Source organism: Rhipicephalus microplus, chromosome 5 (genome assembly GCF_043290135.1).
Source record: "Rhipicephalus microplus isolate Deutch F79 chromosome 5, USDA_Rmic, whole genome shotgun sequence".
NCBI classification, from domain to species: Eukaryota; Metazoa; Arthropoda; class Arachnida; order Ixodida; family Ixodidae; genus Rhipicephalus; species Rhipicephalus microplus.
Genome location: NC_134704.1, coordinates 78,643,653 through 78,658,429, shown reverse-complemented (window position 1 = coordinate 78,658,429; position 14,777 = coordinate 78,643,653). Strand labels below are relative to the sequence as shown.

Here is a 14,777-nt window from a genome sequence, read left to right as displayed (position 1 = left end):
CCAATCATGTACCCCCCCCCCCCCCCCCCCCACACACACACTTTTCTTTTTTATCAGACGGATTACCTCTCTTTATCTATACAACATTCAACGCTTTCCACCGTATCGCAACACACACTCGGAATCGCTATTCATCCGAATCACTGCTCTTTTTCGCTTAAGGGAAAGTTCGTTCCCGACTGCATAAATCGGCAGGAGTGGTCATCCTCACGTCACGCTCTACAACTTGCGACGTGCTTACTGTACCTGCGCAAGGCCGGCCTACATGCTCACTGCCTTTACGTTAACATCAATCTTCAAAGGAAGGAGTCGTGGCTCCCTTTTATCGGAGAGCCATTGTGAGTTTCGCAGCATCGAAAACAAGTAACTATCGGTACGATGAAAAACATACGGCGTAACAAGAAGCTTATAGTGAAAAATATTTTCCGACGCAACCGTTTCTCTTGGCATTTCTCCAAGAAATCCGCGTTGCGGTTGACGACCGATCGCGAAGACCAAGGACCCCGCATTTATACGGCAAGCCCTAGGCAACACCAGCTGCGTTATATGACGCGTTATAGAGCTGGGACTCAAAGAAGAACGTTGAACCGGATTGTTTTGGTATGATGGATTGTTTACCGTCATCCAGTTTTAATAAGATTTGTTTTTATAACCTTTCTTTTTTTTCTAGCTGCTCCAACGTTGACGTAGCCTTGAATTTGTGCTTACAGTATTCAGCTTTCCGACCTGGCACCACATGCTATCATTATATATATAATTATTTATTTATGTATTTATTTATTTATTTATTTATTGACTTTTATACGTTCTGGATTTCGGCCAGCAATATTTTTGAAAGGAAAGTGACGTCATATATTAAATGACGGCAATAACATCCAATGGCAATGAGCAAACACCTCCTGGCAGATCATTCCATCGTTTTGCTGTTTAGCGACAAAAACAAAAGGCGATTGCACATGACGGTTATAGGTTGAAACGTTCAAATGTTTAGGCTGTCAGTGCTGTAGGTGCTATAGGAGCACGTTAACTCGCTACAAACCTAATGTATTTATACCAACAGGTGATTGATTGATTGATATTTGAGGTTTAACGTCCCAAAACCACCATATGATTATGAGAGACGCCGTAGTGGAGGGCTCCGGAAATTTCGACCACCTGCGGTTCGTTAACGTGCACCCAAATCTGAGCACACGGGCCTACAACATTTCCGCCTCCATCGGAATACCAACAGGTGATTAGTCAGCTAGGATGCGTAGAATCTTACTGAGCAGACTTGTTAACAGACGCGTTATACGTATACAAACTAGATAGGTTAGGTTCACGTTAAAGGTCACTGTCATATATATGGCAGACGAACGTTCAACTTTCTTCTATCACGTTTTTTTTTTGTTAATTGCACCATAAGGGTATAAAGATAGTTCTTATTCATAGTACAACTGTATATTGAAGGATTGTGCGCATGAATGTCTTGTATAATTGTTTCTCGTGAAAACAGCGAAAAGGTTTCTGGGAAATAACCAAGCGTTTTTTTTTAAATGACGTATATATGCTTTCCTCGAGGCAAGTTGCCAGTACGTTAAATATTCATCGATTTTTTAAGAGATACGAGAAAAGGTGATAAAGTATGTGCCTTTATATACAGCATGGAAACGTATGCTACTAATTGTTCTCTTTGGTATTGAGCCGTTTGTGTAAAGCAGAAATAGAAGGGGGCCGATCCTACCACCATCCGGAATATCCCATGAAACCTGAGTAACTGTACGCTGCCCACGTTGATCGCAATTGGTAAAGAAGCTGCATTTCCCGCCAACAAGTTTACGATTATTAACTATCAGGCTTATATTGTCCATAACACTGTTCAGGGTGAATGGTGAATGATACCATGTCTCCTCGTGCATCGCACATAGAGGGATGAGGTGTCGCTACTAGTTTTGAAGCTTTTAAACGCCCCAGACCTCCCATCTGACTGGCGGTGAGTGACACTTATATTGGAGTGCGGTGTGAACACATGGAGGCTCGGCACAACACCGCAAACGTGGTAGATCACAGGTCACCGGCACGTGCTTTATCGCGTCGTGTTTATCGTGCCCTCTTGGTAGACTGCCCACATGATTCGCTAAGAAAAAAAAAGGGACATCACTTCAACGTAGCCTGAAAGTGGAAAAGCTGGTAGGGCAATAGATTGCACATCTTGCACGGCTAAATTCGCTGGTAACCTACAACATCCTCATTCAACTCCTCCTAACAGGAACAACCATAGTTATTGTCTTGGACAAGACCGTGGACACTGCATCAACCTATATCCCATGCACGGTAAAATGTTTTAGCAATGCATTGAATTGATTGGCGGCCGAATCTGTAAAATCTTGGACAGCAATGCGATTGCAGACGACAACGCTGAAAGTGAAAACCACCGAAGAATGTCGCGTCAAAGAGGAGTGTTCCTTGCGTAAAAGGGTAGACACGTGAGCGGAGTGGACTAAAAGACAAGCGCCTATGCGACAACGCAGCGTCAACATTGCAATATTTTTATATAGACTGACTAAACGCGTCACGAGGAGCTGACACCTGAAAGGGCTCGAAAGTACACGCAAGAAAGCGGGGGCCATACTAAACAATGTCAGTGCGCGTTAAGAGAACACTGCAGATGGTCGAAATTTTTAGAGCCCTCCACAACAACGGCGCCTCTCATAAATCGCAATCATCTCGTGGTTCGGGGACGTAAAACAACAGATATCGTAAATAAAGGTGTACACTCACAAGTGAGCGCATATGTACCGTGCATTTCATAGAAAGTTTACCCTCGTTTTGGCCACAGCATGCCAACTAGTTCAGTTCCAGTGTATAGGCAGCAACGTCACACTGCCTCGCTATCCTCCCTGACCGTTCAGCGCCTAGTTTCTTTCTCTCTCCCTGTCTCGCTTAATCTATGTTATTACACTTCGAGCAATCTTGTGAATTATCGATATTACAGCTACATTTATCAAGATACTACGTTGCAAACGCACGAGTTCGCATACGTCTTCCGACTTGGCAGTGGGCATACTCACTCTGAACTCGAAGCACTGCGCCAATCAATGGACGATCGGCCTCGGTGTTTCCCAATATCGCAGGAACTTCATATCGGGGTTAGGTAGATGCGTCCGCTCCCGGAAGAACAAAAAAAAAAAGAAGAAGAAGCGTGCCCTGGAACTTAAGTGCGACGTCCCGAAGTGCTCGCGTTCTAATACGAACAGAATGTCACTATATATGATTCACTTGTATACGTGCGCGCGCTAACACACAAACAGGCTCAATCACGTGAACGCGCGCGTACAGTTTGTACGTATACGTACAACGGCATGCGGCCTCTGCGTGCCCTAAAAAAAGTGCAGCTGTTTCCGACACCCCGGCGCTGCGTGGCTGACTGACACGCGACACAGATTTCTTTTTGTTTTTTTTCTGTCCACGTTGTATTTAAAGCGTTATTAAAAACTGCCATCCTCGTGAGCCGCAGAGAATATGGCCCAATTTACCGCGACATCAGGTACATACTCCACAGGTATATATATCCTACACGTCCCACATTTACGCTAATCGCAAAAAAAAAAAGTTGAGTAAAACACGTCCCCATACTCATTCTGAAGCCCATGTCTTCCTGTCAGGTTCTTACGTGATGTGTATTCGTAGAGGAAAGACCCCTTCGCACGCAATGGCTCCACACACACACACACACACACACACACACACACACACACACACACACACACACACACACACACACACACACACACACACACACACACACACACACACACACACACACACACACACACACACACACACACACACACACACACACACACACACACACACACACACACACACAAAACATCCACTATCCATATGCCCGGTCATACTGACTGTAATACTGTCTACCTACTATACACAGTCCATCTGCCCACACACAAACCGCGGAAAATCAGAGAAACGCCGCATAACTCCCTCACATATTCGCTCCGCACACTCACTCACTCCACTCACTTAGTCACTCACGTATCATTCCCTCCACTAGGACTTCACTCACTCACTGAGTCAATTCACTCATTAACTTCCCTCACTCCGTTTACTCACTCATTTACTCCACTCATTTACTTCACTCACGCATTCCCTGTATTCGCACTCCGCTCATGCATTCACTCACATACTCACTCCCTCACTCACTCCCTCACTCACTCATTGACTAAGCGCACCCCGGCGCGACTTATATAACACACCGCACTACGCTTTCCGAAGTATATAAAAGCGACGCCGCACACACCCTAAGCAATCCTGCCTTGCTGCAAAGACTCATTTTAACTTTTTCGTCAGCTCATGATATTTGCGTCCGTGCACGAGTTCCCATCATACTCGGATATGTCAGCAGAAGCAGGGAGGTCGTTAAAAACGCCAGGCCTGCGCGAAAGGCGCAGCACAGTCACAGCTAAAGCTTGAAGAGCGGCCTTTCAGAGCCTTTTTAAAAACTCATTGGGTAACTGCTGCAAGCACACTTCCCGACTATGGCATTATTATTAAAAATTTTGGGCAGAAGGCTGGCATTCGCTATGCTATTTTTCGTCATTCCTTTGAGAACTGTGGTATCCGCTAAACTATTGCGAGCAAGCAGTGGCCGATGACGATGAGGAATTATTCCTGTAGTGGGTATGCGCCACAGTTCATAGCTGAACAAAAACAAGCTCTTGTAATGGGTTCGAGCATCGCACGACCCACTCGTTACGCTATTCGCATTGCGCGACGAGTGCTTGTTCTTTCGCTGTATTAAACTCTTTATAAGTCGTATTAACGCGATTGATTTCCCGACATCAAACATGCCTAAGGCCAAAGAGTCACAAGCATTGGCGTGGCTCAGTGGTAGACTACTGGGCTGACAGCCAGCGGACCCCGGCTCGAGCCCCATGCACTGTGTCATTAATAAACAAAGGAAAAGAAACGGTCGTCATCTGGAACGCGACGAAGACGTTCGATAAAAAGGAATCGCGGACTTCGTGCCGTGGTAGTCTGCTATGGTACTAGGCTGCTGACCCACAGGTCGTGGGATCAAATTCCGGCTGCGGCGGCTGCATTTTCGATGGAGGCGGAAATATTGCAGGCCCATGTGCTCAGATTTAGGTGCACGTTAAATAACTTCAAATGGTCGAAATTTCCGGAGCTCTCCACTACACGGCGTCTCTAATAATCATGTGGTGGTTTTGGGACGTTAAACCCTACATATCAATCAAATCGCGGACTTCGTTTTCGTCCCGTTTATATCCCTTTGATTATAATACAGGACAGCGGTCATGGCTGCAGAGACAGAAAAAAGGGTGTTCCTTCGTTACATTTCAGCCACCCATTCATTATGAAATTTACGCGCAAGATAAGAACATGAAAGCGAAAGAAAACGAAAGAGCCAACCATCCCTTCGTATTCGCTAGGACATAGACGCACGCCATTTTAACGTAGTGTAGTATTATAGGCGTAATATGTATAGGTGATTGGCTTGTCCGCCGCAGCGGAAGAGTGCATCATTACGTTGCTCAGCTGCTGACCCGAACCTCATGGGTTTGGTTTCGACCGCGGTGGTCGCATTTCCATCGAGGCTAAAGGCTGGGAGCTCGTGTGATGTTCTATATCAGAGCACATTACAAAATTATCGAAATTTCCGGAGCCTTCGGCTACGGCGTGTTTCGCAATGTTATCGAAGGAAGGAAGTGTAAATTCAAAGGCTCGTTCTTTTTTGTTGGACTCAATAAGGAGAATTAACACACAATCATATCATGGTTTGGTACTTGAAATTACAGGTATTTAATAGAAATAATAATAATAATAATAATAATAATAATTATTATTATTATTATTATTATTATTATTATTATTATTATTATTATTATTGTTATTGTTATTATTATTATTATTATTATTATTATTATTATTATTATTATTATTATTATTATTATTATTATTATTATTATTATTATTATTATTTATAGCTAACAGTAGGCCTAGGTAACGTGTAGTCGGATACAGAGGTCCACGACTAAATGCGTGCTTCAAGCCTAGCATTCCGAGAAGAGTGCAGTCTGCGGCGAAATCTGTATTGCGGGATAAATAAAATAAGTGCACAAAGCTTCGTCCGCTATATTTCACTCGAAACTCAGACCCGACTGACCGCTCTGTTCCGGCGTAAAGTGTTTGCAAACTCAACTGTGTACACACGAACCGACTGCCAAAGCTAAAAGAAAAAAAACGAACAAAAATAAAGAGGAGTGAGCGGGTGTGTGCTGTGCGGACTTGAATGCGAGTCGACGCTACAGCCATACCCAACCCTGCCCGCGGTTCTTTTCGTTCGCTCGATTCCGAGAAAGGTAAACGCACCGCCCACAGCTGGACACTCGGAACGCATGCATTTTTGATGCCCGGCAGCCGGACAGCTTACGAGGGGGCCGGCTGTCCTCCTCATTTAATACAGACTGTAACATTTCGAACCAGCTGTTCTTACACTACATGTGTGTGCATGGCTGCCTGTTTGAGATGCGGAGCAGCTCTTTGACTAGCCTTTGTAACGCCATCCCTCCTATATTCCCCCTGCGCATGCTCTCGCCTCGTGCAGGCCCAGGAATACACCCGCGAAACTGTCACTCCCCTCCCCCTCTCTCACCTCGCAAGACCGACGTAGGCACCGTCTGATGTAATCGGTTACAGCCTAAAAATAAACGTAAACTCCGCCCACCAAGGTCGCATAATTTGCGTAAACGTCTCACTTAATTGGAATCGGTTCTTCACTTGATGTCAGGAAGATTTCACGTATTTCAGACGTATGACTTGCCCGTGCATGCAGGTGTTCAGTTCACTAGCTTTCGGTCGAAAATTTTTACTCTCTGTCAAATTAGATGAATAATTTCAGTGTTCTGAAAAACGAAACCTTTTAACAAAAAAAAGAAGTCACAGTGTCGCTGCAAGGGCGAATCGATGAATGCGATAGCAACGACTTGCAATGTAACGCGTAGGCACTGCGCCGTGCTCCCGACCGGGTTGAAGAAATTAGGTGCCTTTTCGCATCTTCTAACCACTACCAGCACCAATGTAACGCTGATACCGGCTAGAAGATCGAACGTGCAGCGCACTGCTCACGCACTAATGACGCACGAGAACAACACACACAGGACGAGGGCTAGCAGCGTTTACAGCTCGACGCTTAACGAGCTGTTTAAAAAAAACGACACACAAAACGTAAACACAGGTGCAAATACGAGTGCGAACTAACGAGGTCCCCGTTGTTACTTCGCTGTGTTTGAAAAGCGCGCTCTTTTCGCAAACGGGGCCTGCCCAGCGAGCGAAGTGACCTTTGTGGCCCAAGCAACTAACGCAATCATTCGGGGGAAAAGCCAAGGCACATGCTTTTTTCTCACCGAAGAATAAGCGCGCGCGCACAAGCACCTAACCTCCTCCCGCCCCCATTCGCGTGGCAAAGTAGGCGTGAGAGATAAGAGCGCTTTGGCGCATCGCGACGAGTTGGGTGCCGAGCACGGGCGGCTTTCTTTCTTGAGTTTTAATATATATAGGTACGTATATATATACGGTGCCTGACGGTGGCGGCAAGAACCAACCAACTGTTCATATAATTGCTATCGCAATAAAAACGACGAATTGTAATCCATAATATGCGTACTTTTTGCATTATCATCCCAAACGGGCTTATGGTTAGAACGGAAATCGCCACTCATCGCTCTCTTGCGCAGCCATGCTGCAGCACTGGAGCCGCAGCGTGTAGGTATTCTAAGGTTGTAAGCGATTATAGTAAAAAAAAAAAAAAACCGACTGCTCGCACTGCACAACCATTCACTGTCCATCCTGTATATTTAGGCACTGGATCGCGCGTTCCTAATTCAGTGAAGGGCGTCTTTATCTTGTCCTTCGCTTGATGAGCGCCAGCGTCAACGTCACCGCCAGTGTAAGCTTTAGCGCCCGCTGCTTCGCATCTACACATGGTTCCATGTAGTGGGAGATGGTCCAAGTTTTTTTTTCGTGTATCTACAATGTGCAGCGCCATTCATATGTAGTGTGAACGGCTCATTAGCATTCAAAACCTCATAGAAGTTTATGCTTAACACATAACAATATGGAATATGATCCCGCGTGAAATATTTTCTATTTTCTCGCGAGGTAAGAAAAGTAAGCCCCCTGGATTTGCCAGCATGAATAACAATGAAGACTTGATCTCAGATGTGCTCGACACTTTACATGATGCCCTGACGGATTGAAACGCAACATCATTGTTTTCAGTATAACTGCATGCTGGCACACTCGCGATTACTCGAGATCACCACATCATATCGCTAGGCAAGTAGCAGCTAAAACTAAAGTTGGCCTTGTTGCGAACGTTCAAGTCGAAATAAAAACTGCTGTGACAAAAATTGAAAGCGAGTGAAGCAAATTAAACTCCTAAATTGTCGCCTTTTCATCTGCAAGAACTGCATATAGTATTCCTCTACGTCTGCTTGTTTTGTAAATATCCCCCTGTAAAATATTTGATGTGCTATTAATTAATTGAATAATGATTCATTCGTTTAACGCCAATAAATCCAGAGATTAGATCGTCCCCAAGCACAGGTTCATGTCAGTTTGTTTTTTATTTCGTAGCGAGAAAACGTAAGCCAGAATCGCGTAGATCAAAATTCATATATTACAATCTTACAATCTTCGCGTCAAGCGGTCAATTAACAAACCAGGTGCTTAAATGTTATTCCACAAAGTTTGATGCATTCAACTTCGTTTAACTTTGTTATAATCACCGTGAATTTAGAGTGTATATAACGGGCAAAAATGTGAGTACTTTAGCAACAAAAGTAAAAGCGTACTAAATGAAGGCTACGTTAGACTTATTCTCTAGGGGCACTATAAGGCTGTCCTCCCCGTTGCACCGTGATTTTAAACTATGAAGGATTCTACAGAAAAAAAAGCGCAAAAAAGCATTCCTACCACTTGGGCCATAAAAGAACGCCAGGAACACGAGGTATGTCCTGATACTTTTGTTTTATCAGAGCTGTTACGTGATGGCCATGAACCACGACCCATCCGACTAATTTAGTCCATCCCGCTGCCCACGTCAACAGTTTCCGCCTCGCAAACGCAGGGCGCCTTCCTCCGGTTGATCGCCGCGTAAACACAAGGCGGGGTTTCCCGGAACGAACTTGCTATAGCCCCGTCGTCCCGGGAGACGTAATCAGGCGATGAACGCATGTACATATGCATGCAAGGCACCGCGGTACGCTCTCATCTGGACTCTCAGTTTGAGTGCCCTCCAAGCCTCATCCTAGGCGACAGCGAGCAGCCCGCTGATCAATGAGGGCCCGCTATAAGCGAAGGCCAGCCAGACGCCGCCCGGCCGGCGTGCCAGGGCGATCCCGATCACCCCGCGTTGTCCTTCACCACACAACCCGCCGCGGCACCTCAGCGGTTGACCGTAGTCATGGCGACGGAACCGCAACAAAGCCTCGCCCGCATCGAGGCACAAGCTGTGTGGTGGAAAACGTCCCGGCGTCGACGTGGGACAGTGGCCAACGCCTGGTTTTTGTTTTATTTGCTTTAAACCGTTTCTCCTTTTTTTCTTTTCGTCCTCTCTCGCCATTTCCTCGTAGCGCGCATACGTGGTAAACAAGTCGAAACTTCGGCCGAGCGTCCACCGAGCCTGACCCTGGCATCGTCGGTTGCCGTGAGAGACATCGACCCCGGGCCGACCGAGGCACACAGCGTGCTGACAAGAGTGAAGGAAGGAGACATCGACGCAGCTAGTAGAAAGAGAGAGAGAGAGAGGCCTACTGTAAGGCTCTGTATACTACTCCGATACTTCTTCATTTTTTCCTTAAAATATTTATGAGAACAATAATAAAACTGACTGAGGTTTCACGTTTCAAAACCACGATATGGTTATGAAAGACATAGTAACGGAGGTCGTCCGAAAATTTTACCGAATCGAGTTCTTTAACGTGCACTGGCTTCCCACACTGGCATTTCACTTCTATGTAAATGTGACCACCACGACCATGGAGGATCGAACATGGGACCTTCGGACCAGCAGCCGAGTGCCATAAACAATGTACCACCACGGCGGACGGTTTAAGAGAATATCCGCTAAATGAAGATCGTATAAGCCTATGGAGTAGTTGAATTCTCATTAGTTAGAGTCCAAATGATTGATTGATATGTGGGGTTTAGCGTCCCAAAACCACCATATGATTACGAGAGACGCCGTAGTGGAGGGCTCCAAAATTTCGACCACTTGAGGTTCTTTAAAGTGCGCCCCGAACTGAGCACACGGCCATGCAGCATTTTCGCTTCCATCGAGAATGTCCCCGCCGCAGCCGGGATTCGATCCCGCAACCTCCGGGTCAACAGCCGAGTACCTTAGCCACTAGACCACTGCGACAGCGTAGTTGGTCCGAATGAGTGTGCTTGATAAAGATATTGGTGAGTCTCGAGTGCGACCGAGCCCTACCAGCAAAGCATATTTCATGAGATGGTCTGAGTGATCTGCACATTATTATTATTATTATTATTATTATTATTATTATTATTATTATTATTATTATTATTATTATTTTGATGATCTGTGCCTTTGAAAGAACCTCAGGTGGTCGAAAGCAAGATGAAGAAAACAGTGTGTGTACCCCACAAAATTATGGTACACAGGGTACCAGAATTTCAATTAACCCTGTTTGCGCCAACCTCAATCAGAACTTTCGTGATTTCAAAGGCGTGCTTAGGAAAAGCGATTACGTCAAGCCTTGATTCTCCACGAGATTTGCAGCTTCCTTCCTTACAAACGCATGACAGAGGTGAAAGTTCGCTATGCATAAAGCTGTTCACTACAGTCACAATACAAAAGCACACGAAAGTACCGCCACACCATCTGCCGAGTCTATAGCTCTTTCAAAGTTAACCGAGCAATTTTTCGACTCTGTCGGCTAAAAAAAAAAAACGTATTTGGACGCCTAACAGAATAAATTAAAACCTGGCCGCGCTTTCGTCACTGCTCCTCTGTATGCGCATTTGCGCTATAGCACCGGTGCAGTTACGCTCGCAGGAGGGCAAACATTGATTAAGTACCCGAATGACGCATGCGCGGCTAGGTGGTAGTTGTTAGAAGAGGAAGAAAGAACCTAATTTCTGCAGCCCGGTGGGCGCGGCTAGGTTAACTCACAGCCTGCACACGCCGTCCTCGCAGCCTATTGCCAAGTCCGCAAAACACCGACAAAAGCGAAACGACACTAGCGCCACACGACGCCGAAGAAGCGGGAGCCAGTCAGTCAGAGCACGGCCCAGCAATTTCAGACTCGGTGCTTCTTGTGTTCACCCAGCCTGAGATGAGCTAATCAGAACGGAAAGAAAGAAAGAAAGAAAGAAAGAAAGAAAGAAAAAAAGAAAGAAAGAAAGAAAGAAAGAAAGAAAGAAAGAAAGAAAGAAAGAAAGAAAGAAAGAAAGAAAAGAAAGAAAAGAAAGAAAGAAAGGAACCGCCCTCACGAAAGTTTCATTTCTATTCTATCGCCAGGCGCACCGCATGTGCTATGCATGAACGGCGCCAAACGACCTCGCATTCTTTCCCATCTTTGTGCTTCGCTGTTGTTCTTTAGCACACTACGGCTCCACCGACTCGAAGAACTGTCCACCGCCGTCGTTCTGGTCCACAGAAGGCCAGCCGGTGTACAGTAGGCGTATCGCGGCAGCCTCAGCGTGCCTTGCGCGACCGGCGCTTCTTGTGCTCCCCGGTCACGCTCTGAATGCGGAGGAATGGCAAATGATCCGTAAAAAGAAAAACACTGCAGGATCCCATCGGGCCAATCTCAGACCGACTCAGTTCCTTGCTTTGCTTCGGCTGCTTTTGCGAAGAAGTGAGCGAGACTGGTTTCCTCCTATACGGGTCATTTGGACAAACTGAGCTCCTTCTTCGGCTTGGCTTGGCTGGCATCCCTTTCTCTGCGAGTGCCTACTGCGCGCACGTCTCTCGAGCAATGAGGCGAAGTATCTCTCTAATGCGGATCCGGGGCCGCCTTCCCTAGACGGCGTTCCGCGACATCTCTCGGCGGGTGCGTCGTTGCCTACACCGAAAGGCAACATGGGTAGCGTTCATTCATTTGTTTGCGGGACTGTATCTTGGCGAGCCCTCGGGCGATTTGTGAAGGGTGGTGAACGGTCATTGGTGTCCCTGGCCTGTCGCATCATTGCGAAACGTCTCTTGCTCATGCCTTTGTCCCGCGGCGTCAGCGACGTCCGCACTGACACTTCGCATGCGCAGCTCTCCCTCGTTCCTCTCTCATGCAGCTGCTTGTTACTCTCTCCACTGTTCTCCTACCACATGGTTTGTCGGCATTCCTTCTAGCGGCGTTAACACCCCTATTGCACATGCACGTACCTTCCCTCTCTCTCTCACCTCCTACACTAGCCCTTTCTCACCTCACGACGCCAACGCAGGCAGCGTCTGCTAACGAGTTTCTTGATCGAAAAAAAAAATGCCAGCATAACCACGAAGTCAATTATGATCAGTGGGTGAAGCTCTGTAGGTTCCGTCCGTCTGTCTGTCTGTCTGTCTGTCTCTGTCTGTCTGTTTGTCTGTCTGTCGAAACATCTCGAAAGATGCGAGTTATGCGAGCGCCATCTAATGAACATTTCGCGCACTAGGGTCGACTCACTGGCCGCCCCGTATATATATATATATATATATATATATATATATATATATATATATATATATATATATATATATATATATATATATATATATATATACACTGGATCTTGACCTCCAAGGTAGTACCGGTGGGAGATTTCTCCTTGAACAATAAAAATTAGCAGCATGCGGGTTAACTAAAGCGGACTACGGATCTGTGCTTCCAATCGGAATCTTCTGTCTCTCACTGTTCATTAGCAGCGATTGACATGTTTCAGCAGGAAACACCGGTCCATCACTTTACTACCCAAAAACTTTATTATTATTGCCTCAGTGGGTATCAAGCAAGTGTGCTTGCAGTAGTTGCCGAATGACTGTTCTGAAAGGCTCTGAAAGACCGCTCTTCTAGCTTTCGCTGTGACTGTGCTGCGCTTTCCGCGCGGTCCTAGCCTTTTTCTTTTTTTTTTCAGAACATTGCGAGCCAGGGATTTAACTTAAACAAGATTTGAGGGTTAAAGTTGTACTGTGTTTTGTCTTGGTTATGCTATGTAACGGTTGTTCTTGAACTTACTTTTTTAACGTTATCGTGTGTTCACATGTGTGACAGTATGTTGTTACGAGAACTTATTACTGTTACGACATGTCCTGACCATTATGCTAGGTTGTATATTGTATGTGCGCCAACATCTTCTGACATGTCCTTTGAAAAAAAAGGGGAACTAGAAAAAAACTCTGCGCGTGCTAAAGGGGGCTGTGGTTTGAATCCCGGTACCAAGCATATTTCCACCGCAACAGGAAAAAAAAAAAGAAGTACAATCCTCATGTTGATCGAATTGCATAAATGCACGTGGTGCTGTCAGACAGTAATGACTTAATGTGCTTCCCCATCAGAAAATTTCTAGTCACCCTGGAGCAGTACTTGACCACAGTATCGAATATGAATACATCAATTAGTTTTGTTCATGAAAAGAAAAACTTTCACGCAAGTATCATCTAGACCCGGGCACTAGAGCGTTTTCACTGAATTAGCACACGCCCTCTGCGCATACGCATAGACCGTGTAAAGACTACCAACTAATAGGTATAAACTTATCTTCTGCTATCGCATTCATTTAATGATTCCGGGCATTTCCATCTTGGTCCCTATAAAAACCCAAGTTTTGCCATCGATTGCAACGTTTTTGTATTCAAGAATCACTTTTACAAACCCATTTGCCTCGTTACGTTGTAATGTCAATTAGCCACTCATCCCGAATGCGATGATGATCCAACCCGACGTTTCGTTGAAATGTCAGCGTAGTGTACATGAAAGCACCCTCAGCATGCGCGTACAGCAGTGTCAATAAAGCAGTGAAAAATGTTTCACTCACCACAGGTAGTGATGGAGGCTGCCTGAAATGATAGAAGAAGAAGAAAACAATTCGTTAGACACATTGAAAAAAGTACTTGTAATCTGGGCGTGAACTCTGAATACGTTAGGAGTTGATATGAACAGCGAAAATGAGAGTATAAGTGAGGCAGTATACGTCTTATACACGTACGTCTTGTACGTATCTTATACACATACTGTCTCTATATTGATGCAATCTATTGACTGTGTCGGAAGAACGGAATTCAGTCTGGTCATTTATTCAGTAAGCCTTACATGCACTACTTCTAGTTCCTTCTTAGAGCCTATAGCCTGCATTTCGTAAACATCTATGCGACATGACTGTATCATCTCTCACTGCTTGTCTGCAGTGAGGTATGTTTGCCGACTAACTCTCACGGGAGAGCACGGAGAGTAATTCAGTAACTGGACAGTAGCACTACCCCGCCGCGGTGGTCTACTGGCTAAGAGACTCGGCTGCTGGCCCGCAGGTCGTGGGATCGAATCCCAGCTGCAACGGCTGCATTTTCGGTCGAGGCTAAAATGCTGCACGCCAGTGTGCTCAAATTTGGGTGCACGTCAAAGAACTCCAGGCAGTCGAAATCTCCGAAGTTCTCGCCTACGGCGTCTCTCATATTCATCCGAAGCTCTCCCCTACGGCGTCTGTCATATTCATGTGATTGACAGTGCAACAGAAGGCGGCAAAAGCTCTGTTCAAATTCCTAC

The 14,777-nt window shown here is 45.7% G+C and overlaps 1 protein-coding gene across 3 annotated transcripts in view; it reads right to left on the bottom strand.

Moving 5' to 3' along the window:
* The window catches only part of bdg (sodium-dependent transporter bedraggled), a 201,920-nt gene that overhangs the window by 71,044 nt on the left and 116,099 nt on the right, over positions 1-14,777 (bottom strand). Inside the window, exon 2 of one of the 3 annotated variants that reach the window (XM_037425268.2) lies at positions 14,053-14,074. The exons of 1 other annotated variant lie outside the window; for it this stretch is intronic. The gene's annotated coding sequence lies outside the window, so the exon portion shown is untranslated. Of the gene's footprint in view, positions 1-3,050; positions 3,178-14,052; positions 14,075-14,777 lie in introns of those variants that run through there. One more of the 3 variants, XM_075895712.1, reaches the window with a different exon arrangement.